The sequence below is a fragment of the Nyctereutes procyonoides genome, unplaced genomic scaffold (assembly GCF_905146905.1).
Source record: "Nyctereutes procyonoides isolate TBG_1078 unplaced genomic scaffold, NYPRO_anot_genome, whole genome shotgun sequence".
NCBI classification, from domain to species: Eukaryota; Metazoa; Chordata; class Mammalia; order Carnivora; family Canidae; genus Nyctereutes; species Nyctereutes procyonoides.
This window is the reverse complement of record NW_026575155.1, coordinates 5,303,185-5,318,814: the sequence shown is the minus strand read 5'-3', so window position 1 is coordinate 5,318,814 and position 15,630 is coordinate 5,303,185. Positions and strand designations below refer to the sequence as shown.

Sequence of the window (15,630 nt, the reverse complement as noted above, 5' to 3'; positions counted from 1 at the left end):
ATTCAAGAATATTTCAAAAATGATTTTTCTTTGTGTGTTATGTTGTTGTTGTTATTGTTGTTGGCCTTTTTTCCCTCCAGACCATATAACTGATATTTCTTGGCTCCTTACCCTGGCTGTGTTTGAGGTTCCCCACACCAAAAAAAAAAAAAAAAAAAAAAGCAGCCATGGTTGGAAACTTGTTTTTGCCTATTGCCTCTTGGCCAGTCACTGTATTGTCTTAGAGGGGTTGGAGATAAGCAGGTTGCAGAAATGAGTCCCTCCTCCCTATATCATTTTCTTTTTCTACATATGGCATCGTTTTAGTAAGCACTGGTAAAGGGGTATTGACTAAAACCTTGATCGCAGAAAACACAATTTAATGGCCCCCAGTGAGAGCTAATCCTATCAGCAGATAACTTCAGCACAGCCCCAGGTTTTCAGCACATGTTCACAGGCCTGGTGATACGTTACCTTCCTGAAGATTCTTGGAGATTTTGACACTGCCGTGATGTTGCTTCATAAGAAGGCTAAGATGCAGGTAAAATTTAGACTCTGAAGATGGGAACTGAGGAATTTGTGAAATAGGCTTAAAAAACAAACATTAGCAACAGATTTGGGATTGTTTTTGTTTTACCGTAATGACCTTTTTTCTGCTGCTGGAGAGTTCTCTGCAACCTGCAGACCCCACCTGTCCACCATGTCCCTGGAAGAAACAGTAAGCCTGGACCAAGGTGGAATAAGATAAATAGAAGGGGGATGGAAGGAAGGGGGATAGGCACTCCAGGTGGTTTTGTTCGCACTGGGGTCATGTGGCCGGGGAAGGAGGCATTCCTTTGAGCTTTCCACATGCCATCTTTTCTTAGTTTCCGGGTCAGCTTTCTCTCTGTTCCAGCAATAGTCTTCAACGTCAGATGGATGTGCGAGATGCTCTCATTAGGGTATGAGAAGGAAATTTCAGAATTTATATTTCTATTTTGCGCACCTAAATTTTTGTATATTTTTGTTTGGTTCACATAAATCACCTACATCATCAACATACACAGAAGTTTTAAAATGTGCATAATTTATTTGGACAGTAGCTCATGTATGTAATTTATACGTCAATTAAATGAGCGATGACACACACTCCTATTGTTTTAGATGGGCATGCTCTGAACTATTTTATTGAATGAGGATGCCCATAAAACCATTTGCACAGCAGTGCCCTGGACAGGAGTGTACTCATTAGTTCTTAGAAGGCAGGCCGGTGTCTGTTTTGCTTGCTTTGTGTGTGGTCTCATAGATATTACTTGGCAATGAATGTCAAGCTTTTTAAGCTAGTTGCCGTCATACAAGAAACAGATTTGCTTTGTGATTTTATGTATCGGTTTTTCTGCATGGGGACTTTGATGTATCACTGTTTCAGAGGCGTTCCCATGGTTTCCCAGGAACTGTCTTTATGTGAAAGAGGCTGATTATCCTCTTTTGACTACAGGGAGTAGTCATAAAAAAGTCATTTGATTTTTTTCTTCTTCTTCTTCTTCTACTTTTAAAAATCAAGTCTGCAACCACTTCGTGTGCTTTTTATTTCCCCCTCAGTTTTTAATTCAGTTGGGATGAATGTTGGTCGTTACTCAGCCAAAAAGATCATGCACCAGTGTGTAAAGTAAGAATTGGTTGTTCCATCTTGCATTTCTGGGGCCAAGCTCCTTGGCACTTTTTGCCTTAATTGAATCATGTATTTACTGGAAAGAGAATCTCACAATGGTTACAGTTATGACACAGGTTTTAACTTAAGCAGGTTAAAGAAACATGGACTTACTTTCAAGTATAAGGAGCACAGAAACTTCTAGACCAGCCTCTTAATTTAAAGAGATGGCGGATGGTCAGGATGATGGGATTGAGTTGAGTTCTGCTGTTAGCTTCCCATTTCACTCACTCGTGGAAGGGGAGGTGATGGTCCTCAAATGCTACATTTGAAGTAGTGTCTGGTGGGCTGCTTTATGCATCCCAGATGCATTTCCCTATGATCTGTACAGCTTTGGAGCACCAGCCTTGTAGTCAACAATCTTATTTAAATGATGAACCCAACCTCAGAGTGAGTCAGGAGCACAGTGGGTGTCCTGTGGACCTAGAGAATTTTGGGGGCTGAACTCAAATCTGAAATCTGATTTACATTTTAACTTCTTGGCACCAAACCTGAGGTAGCATTTTATTTTTGTGTGAAATTATTCATGTTATTTAATCTATTTATTATTATAGCCATTGGCTTAGTCAATGGAAGGCATAGTTGAGATAATGTTTTCAACTTCTGGCCTCTCACAGGTCATCAGAGGTTGTGTGTATGTGAGTTTAAAGTTCTTCGATTGTATGATATAACTGGCCAGTTTTTGTGTCTCCATAAATTCTTCTTGATCTAAGCTTTTCGGCAGGGTTCCTTTCTTCTTTTCTTCCTTTCTTCCTGCCTTCCTGCCTGCTTTCCTTCTTTCTTTCCTTTTCCCTCCCACCTAACCTACCTCTACCTATCTTTCCCCTCCCTCCCTCCCTCCCTCCCTCCCTCCCTCCCTCCCTCCCTCCCTCCCTCCCTTTCTTCCTGTCTGTGCTAATGTGTTCCAACTCTGGTTGCTCTGTGCCAGTGTGGAATGGACATCACATTTCTAGTAGGATCACTATGAATTCCCACCTCTTAAGGATAAAACTTTCGAATGGGTGCTCCGTATGATCTCACAGTGGGAGAGGTGTTATTGTCACCTTCTCTGTCAGTTATCAAACTAAACTTCAGAAGCATCTCCCCCTTCTTTTTCTCCTTCCCTTCTCATTTCTGACAGGTAACTATGTGGCCACTGAGTCCTGGTGACTCTGCCTGCCTTTTTTATTACTTCAAGGTTCTCACTGGCCCTGTCTAGGCCACCTTATCTCCAGCCAATGACCACCTGATTGGTTTGTTGCAAGAAGCCTCCACTTCTTTTCCCTGCTAGCCAGAGTGGGCTGGGGAGAACATGTTTGATTGTATAACTCTGCTAATAAGTTCCTATCACATAGTCCATCACACATACTGTCTGATTCCTTGGTGTAGCATCAATAGCCCCAACCTGTCTTTTTAGCCTTACAATTTCCAGCTCCTTTCTATGCATCTACCTCTCTACAACATTGGACTGATGCTTTTTCAGCCCTGGGAGCTTTGCTTTCTTTCTGGAAAGTTCTCCCTTTTTTTTCTTTTTTTTTTTTTTGCATACTCCCTCCTGTTATTGTTTATTTCCTCCTATCCTCACAAGCTAAGCCAATCATATTAGCCCATTAAGACCAAATGACAGCTTCTTCTGGCAGAATTAGCCTATTTCTTCTCCTCTTCCTCCTTCATCTTTTTAAAGATTTTTATTTATTTATTCATGAGAGACACAGAGAGAGAGGCAGACACAGGCAGAGGGAGAAGCAGGCTCCCTGTGTGGAGCCTGATGTGATACTCGATCCCAGGACCCCGGGATCATGACCTGAGCCTAAGGCAGATGCTCAACCACTGAGCCACCCAGGTGCCCCAGGTGCCCCTCGCCTATTTCTTTTTATCATTCACTACTGACAATGCCAGATGAGCCTTTACAGCCCTGTCTCTGATTGGATAGGTGATCATGATTTACTCAGACTTGGAGCATCATAAGGAAAATGGTCTCTTTCCTTATCCTGGACATACAGTAGGTGATCAATAAATGTTGGTTGAGTTAACTAAGAAAGAAAGTAAGAAAGAAAATGGCCCCGTGAAACCACCCTACAGTATTGTGACTGTAAGGTACATTTAATTTCAGAGATGTTCAAAGTGAAAAATGTGTTTCTTAGAATCAGTGAAATAAGGAACCATGTTTTACCTGCTGGAGCTTGTAGTCTTAATTTTATAACTGCAAGAGAGTTGGAAGTGATTTGCAAATAAAAAATCGAGGTCATTTTAAAAGGCCTTTTTTACTTTCAAATGACAGGGTAAAGGAGCATTTTGGGCTGAGTGTCCTGGGACTACCTTGGGATGCTAGGCCTGTGAAACCTTTTCCTGTCACTCTTTCATGAGTGAGCACTAGTTTCTCCCATTTTTATTTTATTTATTTTTCCCCCGTTTTTATTTTTATTTATTTATTTTTAATTATTTATTTATTTGAGAGAGAGGGAGAGTGAATAGAGAGGGAGAGAGGGAGAGGGAGAGAGGAGGAGAGAAAGAGACTCCCAGCTGAGCAAGGAGCCCTCTCAGGGCTCATTCTCACCACCCTGAGATCTTGACCTGAGCCAAAACCAAGAGTTGGACACTCAACTGACTGAGCCACCCAGATACCTAAACTAGTTTCTTCCTTTCTAGAAGGTGGGGACTTACAGGTAAAGGATTTATCCCATTTTGAAAATCCTTGGGAAGAATTCCTTTAAAAATTTTGTTACAAATCATCTTATTTGCTGCACTAAAATGTTTTCCTTAGTCTTTGATTAAAAAATTCTCTGTTACCACCTAAACACGTATCAGGATTAGTGTTCCTAATATCCCCTTACCAGTGGCTTTGCACAGGACCCATTATAGTGTCACTTTTTATGTAGGGCAGCTGTGTTTCCAGCTATCATACTTGCTCATTGAGTTTTGATTACTGAATTATGTTGTTAATCTAATATTCACACACACACTTAAGATTTTTAGTTTATCTTCCTTCCTCTCCATCCTTTAGTATCTGATTTACCAAAATCTCTTTAGCTGTTTTCTCTTAGAGAATTTCGCCATCTCATACATGCCTTCCGCTGACATGAATACTGCCAGCAGCAGAAACAGAACCAAAGAACAGGTATCAGCTGGAGGGAGTGATTCATTCTGATGGGTCCTTTAGGCTTGAGCATGAGGAGTGTGTATTTGGGGTCTCTAGCCTGGTAACCTCTCCAGAGGGGTTTGTGGTCCTTTCTCCCTCCTCTGTGTCAAAGGCAGTCCCAGCCCCTGTTGCCGGCAGGCATAGTTGCCACACCTCACCCACGGAGCTCTTCCCTGACTCACGGAGTGGCCCTCCCATTCTCTGTGGGAGAGGCAGCTCTGGGTGAGGAAACTATTGTACCTGTAATAGTGGCCAACGGAACCAAATCTCCAAGGTGACCACATCTTACTCTGCTTCCTGATGAAGAAGGGGAGACCCCTTGACAGCTCGATTACATTTCAGGTTGAAGACTTCCCTCCTGGCTGCTCATCGAGAGAACAGGTGAAGGGAGAAGGCCAGGTTGTAGGCGTTGGAAACCATCGTGGAAATGGCAGGTTGCTGTTTAATGCCGCTCAGTCCCCTGGGTGGGCCTGGAGAAAATCTTGGAGGTGGACAGCAGCTGCTGAGTCTGACACTCCCTGCTCTTAGAGTGCCCTTCTGCTCAGCTGCTCACTCAAGGCCCTGTCCTTCAGAATGGAGACTCCCTGGTCTCCAGTCTCCACACTATAAACAGCAGGTATGGTGGAAAGCCAGAAAGAACCAGAACCAAATTCCTCCTCTGGAGCTGTAATCTTTGATTGTGAAAGAGGAGCTGCCCTAACCCATCACTCATCTGCCCCAGTGGTTTGGGATCCAAAGCTGCTTCCTGTGTCTGGGAAGGCTTCTATAGCTGGTATGGGAGTAGGAGACAAGTCGGCCTGAAAACAGGAACCTGGGTGACTTCATTTTGGAAAAGACGCTGTTTGAAATCTCTTCTTACTAAGGCATTGATGTGTTTTGGGGAAGATAATTCTGGGGTGCAGTTTAAGGATTGTACACTCTGGTATGTCACATGGGAGGTATGGAAGCTCTTTCAATGGCATACTGTCCTCTCCCACTGTCCTCTCATGGGCAGCTGGTTCTCTCCCTGGGAATATCCCATGAAAGTAAGGCCACAATGTGGTGTAATGCTGAAGGGCAGGTTTCAGCATTAGTAGTTAACCATGGTCAGCTCCACTTCCATTTTCTTTGGGAATCCAATGTCCCATTCACTCCTGCAGTGACATGGGTGGGCTTTATTTTTGACATGACTCAAACTTCAAATGGAGAATTTAGGAGCTAGGAGCCCAGAGCTGAGTGGGCTGTCAACATCACAGGGTCACTTCTCTTGGAGTGTTGGGTGGAGTTCTCAAGTGTTCAGTAGCTTCATGGCTTCTTAGTGGGAATGAGGCTACTTAGACTTTTGAGAAATTATGTGGTTCTCGTGGTCTGTCCTGAAAAAGCTATTAAATTGATTTCAGTAAGCTGGGCCTCATGAAAGCCTTTGTTGGGCCAGGCTTGAGGGGGTGTTTGGGAGATTTGATGGCCAGCTGTGTAACATAGCCCTCTGGGACTGGCAATTTCCAACTCCCTTGGACGGAGCTGGGAGGGAGCTTTGTAGTGCAATGTTGGAGTTGTATGCATTGGCAGTTGCCAGTGTCCAACTGTAGCTGCAAGACAATAAACACCAAGAACCGAGGGAAACTTAGAAGAATATTTTGGCCTAAAGCCACTGACGCCCTGCCAGAGAGATAGTAAGCATTCCATAAATGGTAGATTGCGCTGAGTCGGGGTAGAACATGTTACTTCACTTTGAAACACACTGACTTTACTCCTATGAAATATGGTAATTCGGTCTGTCCCAGCTGAACCTGTTGGTTAAGTATTGCCAAAGATTCACTGTTCTAAAATTAAAGTTATTATTTTAGTAGAGATTTCTTGACTTATAGCTGGCTTGAAAATACTGATTCTATGAACATGTTTCCTCAGTTACCTTGAGATACATTTGGATCTACTAGGAAGTAGCATTGCTCAAAACAAGTACAGTGCTTGAACATGGGAACTTCCAGGGATTTTGTTCAGCTGAGTTGGGTGTCTGGTTTCACCTGTCTCAAAACATGGTTGGGCTAATGCCATGTTATCCATGCTTTAGGGAGTAGGAATTTGGAGTTCCTATCATAGCTTGTTCATCTGTGCTAAGAATCCTGGTCCTACCTTGCATGGTCATGTGGTTGGTTCTCCTGGGAGGGAAGGTATAGTACCTCCTCTTTGTGCTGTAGTCTCAGTTTTCATACAAGGTGGACAAGCTCACCCCTGGTGGAACCCTCCCCTCATGCCAGATGGGGTTGGCCATCTGGTAGCATGACCCAGCTATACCTGGGCACAAGCCTTAAGCTTACCACCCTCAGGACTCTGTGGAGAGCAAGAAGTGATTAAGGGGAATTTCCTGGAAGGTTATGCAGCCTTTCTACTCTTCAGCAGTATCCTACTTCTTCAGAACATCTGTTACCGACTTGTGATTTTCTTTTTAAATCAATTATCAAGAACAAACATCCATATGAAATGTGTCACTGAGCCCATGTGGAAGGATATGGTCCAGAACATTGCTTATCATATCACAGTGGCCTCAGAGGGCCACAGGGGAAATTTCTATCTGATCTTAGCACCAAGAATATTCATCCTTCCTCTGAGCAGTTGATTTGGAATTGTGAATTTTACCACTGCCATGTTTTCCCAATTGAGTTGGCTGTTACAATGCTTACTGTAAATGGCACTAGCTGTGTAGTTTGATAGGGTGTGCATGGTTACCTTATTTTCTCTCTATCACCCTTTGGGTTTCTTTTGAGTTTTGGAGGATAGTAATTTCTTCTATTTTAGATTACATATATATATATATATATATATATATATATATATATATATATCTTAAAATATTTTATTTATTTATTCATGAAAGACACAGAGAGAGGCAGAGACATAGGCAGAGGGAGAAGCTGGCTCCAGGCAGGGAGCCTGATGTGGGACTCGATCCTGAGTCCATGGGATCATGCCCTGAGCCAGGGGCAGGTGCTCAACCGTTGAGCCACCCAGGTGTCCCAGATAATATATCTTTTTAAAAGAGATTTTATTCATTTATTTATTTTAGAGAATATGTGTGCACACATGAGCAGGGGGAGGGGCAAAGGAGGAGGGAGAAGGAGAGAGAATCTCAAGCAGACCCTGTGTTGAGCCTGGAGACTGATGTGGGGCTTAATCCCATGACCTTGAGATTATGACCTGAGCCAAAACCAAGAGTTAGATACTCAACTGATTGAGCCACCCAGGTGCCTTTAGATTATGTATTTTTGAAAGTCACTCACTACTGAGTCCTTTGTTGAATAGAGTAATAGTTAAAAAATTAGTAAAGAAGAGCAGTGAATTTTCTTTAATATCTGAACTATGTAAAATTTTTCAATGCCCAAGATCCATCCATTTATCCATCCATCTATTTACCCATCCATCTATCTGATACTGAGTTTTAGATTAAGAATGAATACTAAAAACTAATTTTTTTTGGTGCTTGTTACGTATGAAATAAATATTCCGGAATTTGGCTTGTTCAGGATTTTGATTCAAGACCTCTAACAGCCCCCATCCCTCTGCTCCTCACTTTTAAGATTCAAGGTAAGGGGAAACTTCCTGATTCTCATTAATTCACTAATTATGAAGCAGTTTGGGGCACTTAAGTCATGAACAGAGAGTTAATTAACATACTTTTGTAGCATTATATGGTTTGTATAATGTTTCGGGTTGATTCTCTGTCTTTGCACCATCTTTTTAGGTAGTTTGGTAGTGGAGATAATCTTATATCTTCATTTTTCCTGTTGAGTTTCACAACAGATAATTTAGTCGCCCAAGGTCACATAAGTCATAGAGCCTGGTACAGGAGCTTGAGTATTTTGAGACCAAGTACAATACCCCTTACTTTGGTTTCTAGAACTGGCGAGGACTTCAAATGACAGGATGCTTCTTACGAGGTTTTATTTTAAGAATTTATTTATTTATTCATGAGAGACATAGGCAGAGGGAGAAGCAGGCTCCCTGCAGGGAGCCCGATGCAGGACTGGATCCCAGGACCCCAGGATAACGCCCTGAGCCAAAGGCAGATGCTCAACCACTGAGCCACCCAGGTACCCTTGCCCCACAACAAATTTGAGGTGATTCGTGTCATCCAACTTCTAACACAGACCCAGATTCAGTGAGTTAGGCATGATGTTTTAAGGAAGCCCATATAACAGTCACCTTCTACAGTGTATTTTTTTTCAGTTTATGAATATTAAGTAATTGCAGAATCATAGCTAATGTTTATTGCAAACCGACCAAGGGGTAGGCCCTCAGCTAGTGACGTAACATAGATGATCTTATTTAGTGATCGTAATAACCAGTGGTTTAGGAACTATTCTGTTTGTAGAGGGCTGATATCTAGAGTTTGCCCCAAACCACCCTGCAAGTAGATGGTGAGGCCAACACTTGACCTGATGCATGCAATAGAGCTGAGGCTCAAACCTCCATCACTGAACTTGGTGCATCGCTGCCTTCCGTTGAAACTGGAATTCTTTGCAGTTCTCGAAGAAAACTCAAGAGTACTAATCGTTCTCAGGGTTTCATGGTGTCTATAGGCCAGGGTGGAGGTAGGCCACTAGAGGCAAAATGAGCACTTCTTGGCACATCACAACCATAGCATATCTGCCGACTGCAAAAGAACCTATACAAGGCTCTTCATTGGGCCGTATCACGGGTCATTTCCGCAGCCTGGGCCATAGGGACAATTTTTTTCCCCACCAAGACCTGACAAAAGTTCGACCCAGTGCAACTCAGTTTTGTTTTCCTGCATGTTTTATGAATAATGCCCTGTAACTCTTACCTTCTTCCCCACGTCGTTCTTCTACTCAGGCATTAGAAAGATACAGATAGAGAAAAAATTTAGTTCTGGTAGATAGAATATGTACTTTTTCTGAAGTAGAAGAAAATGCATTATCAGCTTCTGTGGCGCAGGTGGAAGGGCAGCCGCCCGCAGGCCCCCATTTGCCAGCAAGAATCCCGCCTTGCAAATTATTGGCAGCTGGCACCGTAATGAGTCCATTTCAATATAAATGGGCTGTTGCTTATTAATTTCTGCCAGTTCCTAGGCAATTCAGGAACTGCTTTGAAAATTTGAAAATTTACAGAGAACGGCTTCAGGAGGATGCCTAGGAAAAGAGAGAGAACAAGCTAGCAATGGGGGAATTATGGAAAGGGCACGCATTGTAGGGTAATAATGGGGTATTGCTGGGGACTCGGGCTCCCTTCCTGGCAAGCGTTGAGTCACCCACTTCAGGTTAAATAGCACATTTTCCGAGATAAGGAAGAGCTGCAACTTGGCTGATTGTTCTGTCCTCTGTGGAAGTGTGCATTTATTTACTTCCCCCCTCTGGGTGGCTGCCTTCCACGGAGTAGGGTGTTTTCTCCCTCCGTGTTCCTGCTCAAAGTGTTTGGCACCTCGGGTTCTCGCCTTGCTGGGAGCAGCAGCAGGCAGCCCCCCCCAGAGGGATGACCAGGAGGAGGGTGATAAGGTGCAGCCACCCCAAGGAGCCCTTGGACTCTAGGATTTGCAATTTCATCTCAGAAGGCAGGCTTTTTTTCTCCCCCTTAAAAAAAAAATCATTTATACATATACTGCTTGATCACAGGGCCGCCCTTGTCAGTTTATCTCCTGTGTTAAATAACAGTTGAGATATTTCACTAAATTCTTTTCTGTACATATTTTTCATGAGTGGCCCCTGTGCTGGCCAGCTGTAAACGTGTCCACGGTGAGGTCTGTGTCCTTGGTCTTTTGTTTTACTGCCTTTTGACATTTTCTTCAACTTTTGTCATCAACATAGCTCCGCTTTGATAGTAACTGAGATTTCCCTGTTTCCTTTTATTTATTATCTCTGTTCGTTGAGGCCTTTGGAAGATGGAAGAGGGAGCCGTGGAAATCATTCCATAGGAACTTGCTTCTGTTATCTAATACTTTTCTCCATAGAAATAGGGGAGAATGATAACTTTGTTTATAGGGCTATTTCTTTCTTTCCTTTTTTTCTTTCTTTTTTTTTTACAATTTTATTGATTCATTCATGAGAGACACACAGAGAGAGGCAGAGACACAGGCAGAGGGAGAAGCAGGCGCCCTGTGGGGAGCCCAACATGGGACTCGATCCCAGGACCCCAAGGTCACAACCTGAGCAGAAGGCGGATGCTGAACCACTGAGCCACCCAGGAGCCCCTTAGGGGCTGTTTCTTACCATAAATATAGTTACGCTTATGTTTATTTATATGTCTGATGATGCCTGGTCTTCATACCTGTTGCTCACTGTTGCACCATTTGATTCCAGGAGGTGGTATCGCACACAGAACGGATGTTGGAGAATGGAGGAGAGTGAGCTCCATCGAAAAGGCCCATCTTCTGTGTTCTGGCTGACCAATTCCTTTCCCTTTTCCGTCTTCTGCAGGTTTCCTCGGAGACTCCGATGACACCACGATGGCCTCCCCGAGGGGCAGGTGCTGACTGATTCCTCTACCCGGTCCTTGCTGCTGTTCATCCGGACACCATTTCCAATCTCAGTATCTAAATGCCACAGTGCTCTTCGGGCAAGTTGGGCTGGGAACCACTGTTGCCTTGTAAGGTAGGTTTGTATATGTATTTTTTTTTTAAGAGTTTATTTATTTATTCATGAGAGACACACAGAGAGAGGCAGAGACACAGGCAGAGAGAGAAGCAGGCTCCCCATGGGGGGCCTGATGCAGGACTCGATCCCAGGACCCCGGGTCCACAACCTGAACCAAAGACAGATGCTCAACCACTGAGCCACCCAGGTGCCCCTGTATATGTATTTTTGATCCTATCTGCGTCTGCATGAATTCCTGGAGATACTCCCAAAGCAGTGGGACAGATACATTTTCGCGTCATTGGAATTGCCTTGTTGCATGTAGCTCGTGGGAAAAAGAATTTGGAACCACTTCTTTGGATTAGGGTTACACCCATCTAAGAACTCAAAAGCATTAGCATTAAACCTTAAGAAAAAAAAGAAAGAAAGAAAGAAAAAGCCAGTACCTATGAAATCTCCCCCCCTCCCTGTGAATTGCCCTCAGGGTCTTTTAAATTTATCCCTGAGCTCACCATCTTTAGATTGGATTATGTTTGAAAACGACAAACCTAGCTGTAAAATCTTCACTTCAAAACAATGATAGATTTTGTTTCTGGTTTGGATAATCTTTAAAAAGCAAAATAAATACAGTCAAAATAATCATCTTTCTAAATCAAAGATCATCTTTTATTTGTTGCAAAACTTTCCTGTTTAGTCTCTTGTGTGAAGGGTGTTTGCGTGTGACTTGGCAAAACACTTTTCATGGGTTTGTGAAGATTTAGCAAAAACTTTCAGAACTTTGTCTCAGTTTAATCTTAGCTCCCCCCACCCCCACCCCCTACCCCACCCCTTCTTCAAGCTCAGCCTCCAGTAGAGAAAAAACAGGCTTGAAACCAAGACCTCCCACTAGAAGCTAATTTTAAATTTGCAATCTGTTGTCTTGTGATTTTCGCTTCAAATTTAACTTTGAAATAAATACATTTCATCCTTTCTCCTGCAAATTTGGAGGTCTGTTTTCAAGTCATAGAAGGGTGATCATTATGTTTATTTTAATAAGTTTTTAAATACCTCAGGGGAGTGCAAAATTATATTATTAATAATTATCATTTATATGCATCATTAACTGCCTTGTGCTTGGGTTTCACAATGTCCTTACCGATGACTGAGAAACCTTGCTTTAGTAGTTCCCTTTTGACTTGAATATGATGTGAATTGGGTCATCTTGGGCCTGCTAATGAGCTCTAATGTTTTATATATTTGAAGAACGCTTGTTAAGAGATGGTCTACGTGATCACTCCCATCGAGGAGAGCTGTGTTAAGGTGTTAGTATATTTAGGTGACCAAGACAGGGATGTGTAAAGCATGGTCCCTGCCACTGAGCAATTATAAAAAGATGGGGAGGGGGTCCATACAAAGCAAGACAAGTGTGTCAGTGTACAAATAACCGTGCTGCAGACACCATGTGAAGAGGTCAAGCAAAGTGCTGTTGGAATATAGAGAAAGCGTGATTATATCCAAGCTAGATAGTATTTTCTTTACCTTAGGTAATTTTTCCCAGCCATCTGTTTTGAGTTTGGGTTTGGTGTCGTTTGTTGTAGCTGTCAGCATAGTGCCCACATCCTCACTCTCTTCAATTATCCAAAAAACCCAGGGACTTCAAACATGTTAACATGTTTTATTTATTTTTCTTTCCTTAAAATGAATTACAGGTTTAGTGCAGAAACTTTTGAAAATACAAAAAAAAAAAAGTATAATTTTTTGAGAATTGAAATTACCCACAATCACTCTATTCAGAATAGTTGCCTTTAAAATTATTATACAGGTCTGGCATGTGTGTGTGTGTGTGTGTGTGTGTGTGTGTGTGTGTGTGTGTGTGTATGAGAGAGAGAGAGAAAGAGAGAGAAAGTGACATTAATATTCTAATATTCTTTTTTTTTAAGACTTTATTTATTCCTGAGACACACACAGAGAGAGACAGAGACAGAGATAGAGACAGAGAGAGAGAGGCAGAGACACAGGCAGAGGGAGAAGCAGGCTCCATGCAGGGAGCTCGACATAGGACTCAATCCCTGGTCTCCAGGATCAGGCCCTGGGCTGACGGCAGCGCTAAACCGCTGAGCCACCCAAGCTGCCCAACATTATATTCTTAAAGGAAAATTTTAACCTGCTCAAAACCATTTTCTTGGATGTGCATCTCAAATGTAAATTTTTACTTCTGAGGATAAGAAGAGTTTTGCTCCAGTGATGTTTGACCCGAAAAGAGAATTACTTTTGTTGTTGTTGTTGTTAGAATTATCTTTTTTGATTATCTACTTCTGACCAGGGCAAGCCTTGGCAGGCTGACCCATAGGGCTGGGCTTTGATTTCGTCTAGCCTTCCCATTCTTCAGGGAAGGAGTGGGTCACTCTGCTGTCTATTTGGGGTACTGCTTGAACTGTTGGTCTCATCTAGGGAATTTGACATCCTGTACCATAGAAATATTATTACAGGCTCCTTAGTTCTCAAAGTAATAAGATTATTTCCAGTTACCCTTTCGTATCTTCTTTCTCTTCCTTTTCCCCCTCCTGAACAATCTGAACTTACAGTAGTATTTTTCCTTACTGCTCTCTGCCCAGAGACCTTGGCTGTGGGGTGATTTTCTATTAACTGGAATGTTTCCTCATGCAAAATGGGGAAGACGTAACATTAGTGTGATTAGAATCGCAACTTGCGTGATATATCTTGGAACACACAAGTTTTACCTTTCTTTTTTATTTGTGTTCTGTTTCTCTACTCATATATAATAATTGACATTTGTAATGATTTTGCATAGACATTACTTGCAGTTAAGTTTTTCATTTATTTCAAGATGTTTACCTTTACTCAGCATAGTTATAATAGCTGCTTTATTTTAGTTTAGTTTTTGAAGAGGAAATTTCCAAAGAAAAACATTTATCTATCTATCTATCTATCTATCTATCTATCCATCTATCATCTATTTATCTATTTATGAGAGAGAGAGAAAGACAGAGTGCATGCGCCCATGCTCAAGCAGTAGGGAAGGGGCAGAGGGAGAGAGAGAGAGAGAAGGGAGAGAGAATCTTAAGCAGGCTCCATGCTCAGTGCGGAGCTGAACACAGGGACCATCCCATAACCCTGAAATAAATGACCTGAGCCAAAAATCAAGTCAGATATTTAACCAACTGAGCCACCCAGCCACCCAAAGAAAAACATTTTAATACAGAAGATTTTTTCCCCACTTCATTGATGAATTTGGGTGTGTTTTGCATACATCTCCTATCATATTGAGTCCCAGAACACACTGGACTGCAGTTTCAACCATGTAATAGGTGCTTTAAAAGTCTTTGAGGGGCACCTGGGAGGCTCAATGTTGAGCATCTGCCTTCAGCTCAGGTCATGATCCCGGGGTCGAGTCCCACATCTCTGCCTGCCTATGTCTCTGCCTCTCTCTCTGTGTCTCTTGTGAATAAATAAAATAAAATATTAAAAAAATAAAAAGTCCTTGCTTGATATTCCTTCCAACATCTGGGTCCCTTTAGGACTGATATTGAGGGATTGTCTTTTCTCTCGAGAACTGCTTAGAATTTCTTGGTTCTTTAGAATACATTGTGGACATGTTAAGTATTATATTGGGACACACTAGGTCCTGTTAAAGTCATCTGGAAAATGTTGGGTTTCCTTTTTTGCTGTTTTAGCCCGTAGTCAACTCAGCTAGGTTCAGATTACCAGTTTGGTTTCCTCTTTGGTGGGTGGTGGCTCCACGGTCAGGTCAGTTTCACAGAGTCTTTGCTATGCATCTTTGGATTTGTCTCACACACGTGCCACTTGGCTGTTAGCCTGGGAGGTGGACTGTGGTTTTTATAATAATTCAGTTCTCAAAGCCTCTGCCTTTGGGTCAGTCCGAGGCATGTGCATCTGAGGGGTAAGCCTGGGAGTTCTGTCGATATATGCACAGCAGTAGTGGATTTGCTTTGCCACTTCTCTTCCTGTGGGATCCCCCTCACTCTTTGGGTTTCTTGGTTCTTTGGCCAGAACAACAGGGTGTGTCTTGGGAATTTTTGCTTGCCTGTGTCAGAGGTTTACTGGGTGCGCACCTTCCATGGTAAGTCTAGAGAGAAAACCTAGGAAACTCATTCTTGTATGAGTGGCTTCCTCAGGTTTTGACTGACTCCACTACTCACATGCTTATGCTTACACTTTGGAGTCTTTGGGTAGTTGCTTTTTTCTTTGGTCCCAAGTTTTTAGTTTTTATCAGCGAGGGAAAGGTCAGTCCTAGGGTCTTATTCCATCTTGGCTAGCAT

General features: G+C 42.6%; 1 protein-coding gene across 7 annotated transcripts in view; it reads left to right on the top strand.

Annotated features, from left to right (window-relative positions):
* Positions 1-15,630, top strand: part of TIAM1 (TIAM Rac1 associated GEF 1) — a 381,711-nt gene that overhangs the window by 226,445 nt on the left and 139,636 nt on the right. For all 7 annotated transcript variants that reach the window (XM_055313335.1, XM_055313336.1, XM_055313337.1 and 4 more), the window contains one exon: positions 11,195-11,368. The gene's annotated coding sequence lies outside the window, so the exon portion shown is untranslated. The remainder of the gene's footprint in view (positions 1-11,194; positions 11,369-15,630) is intronic.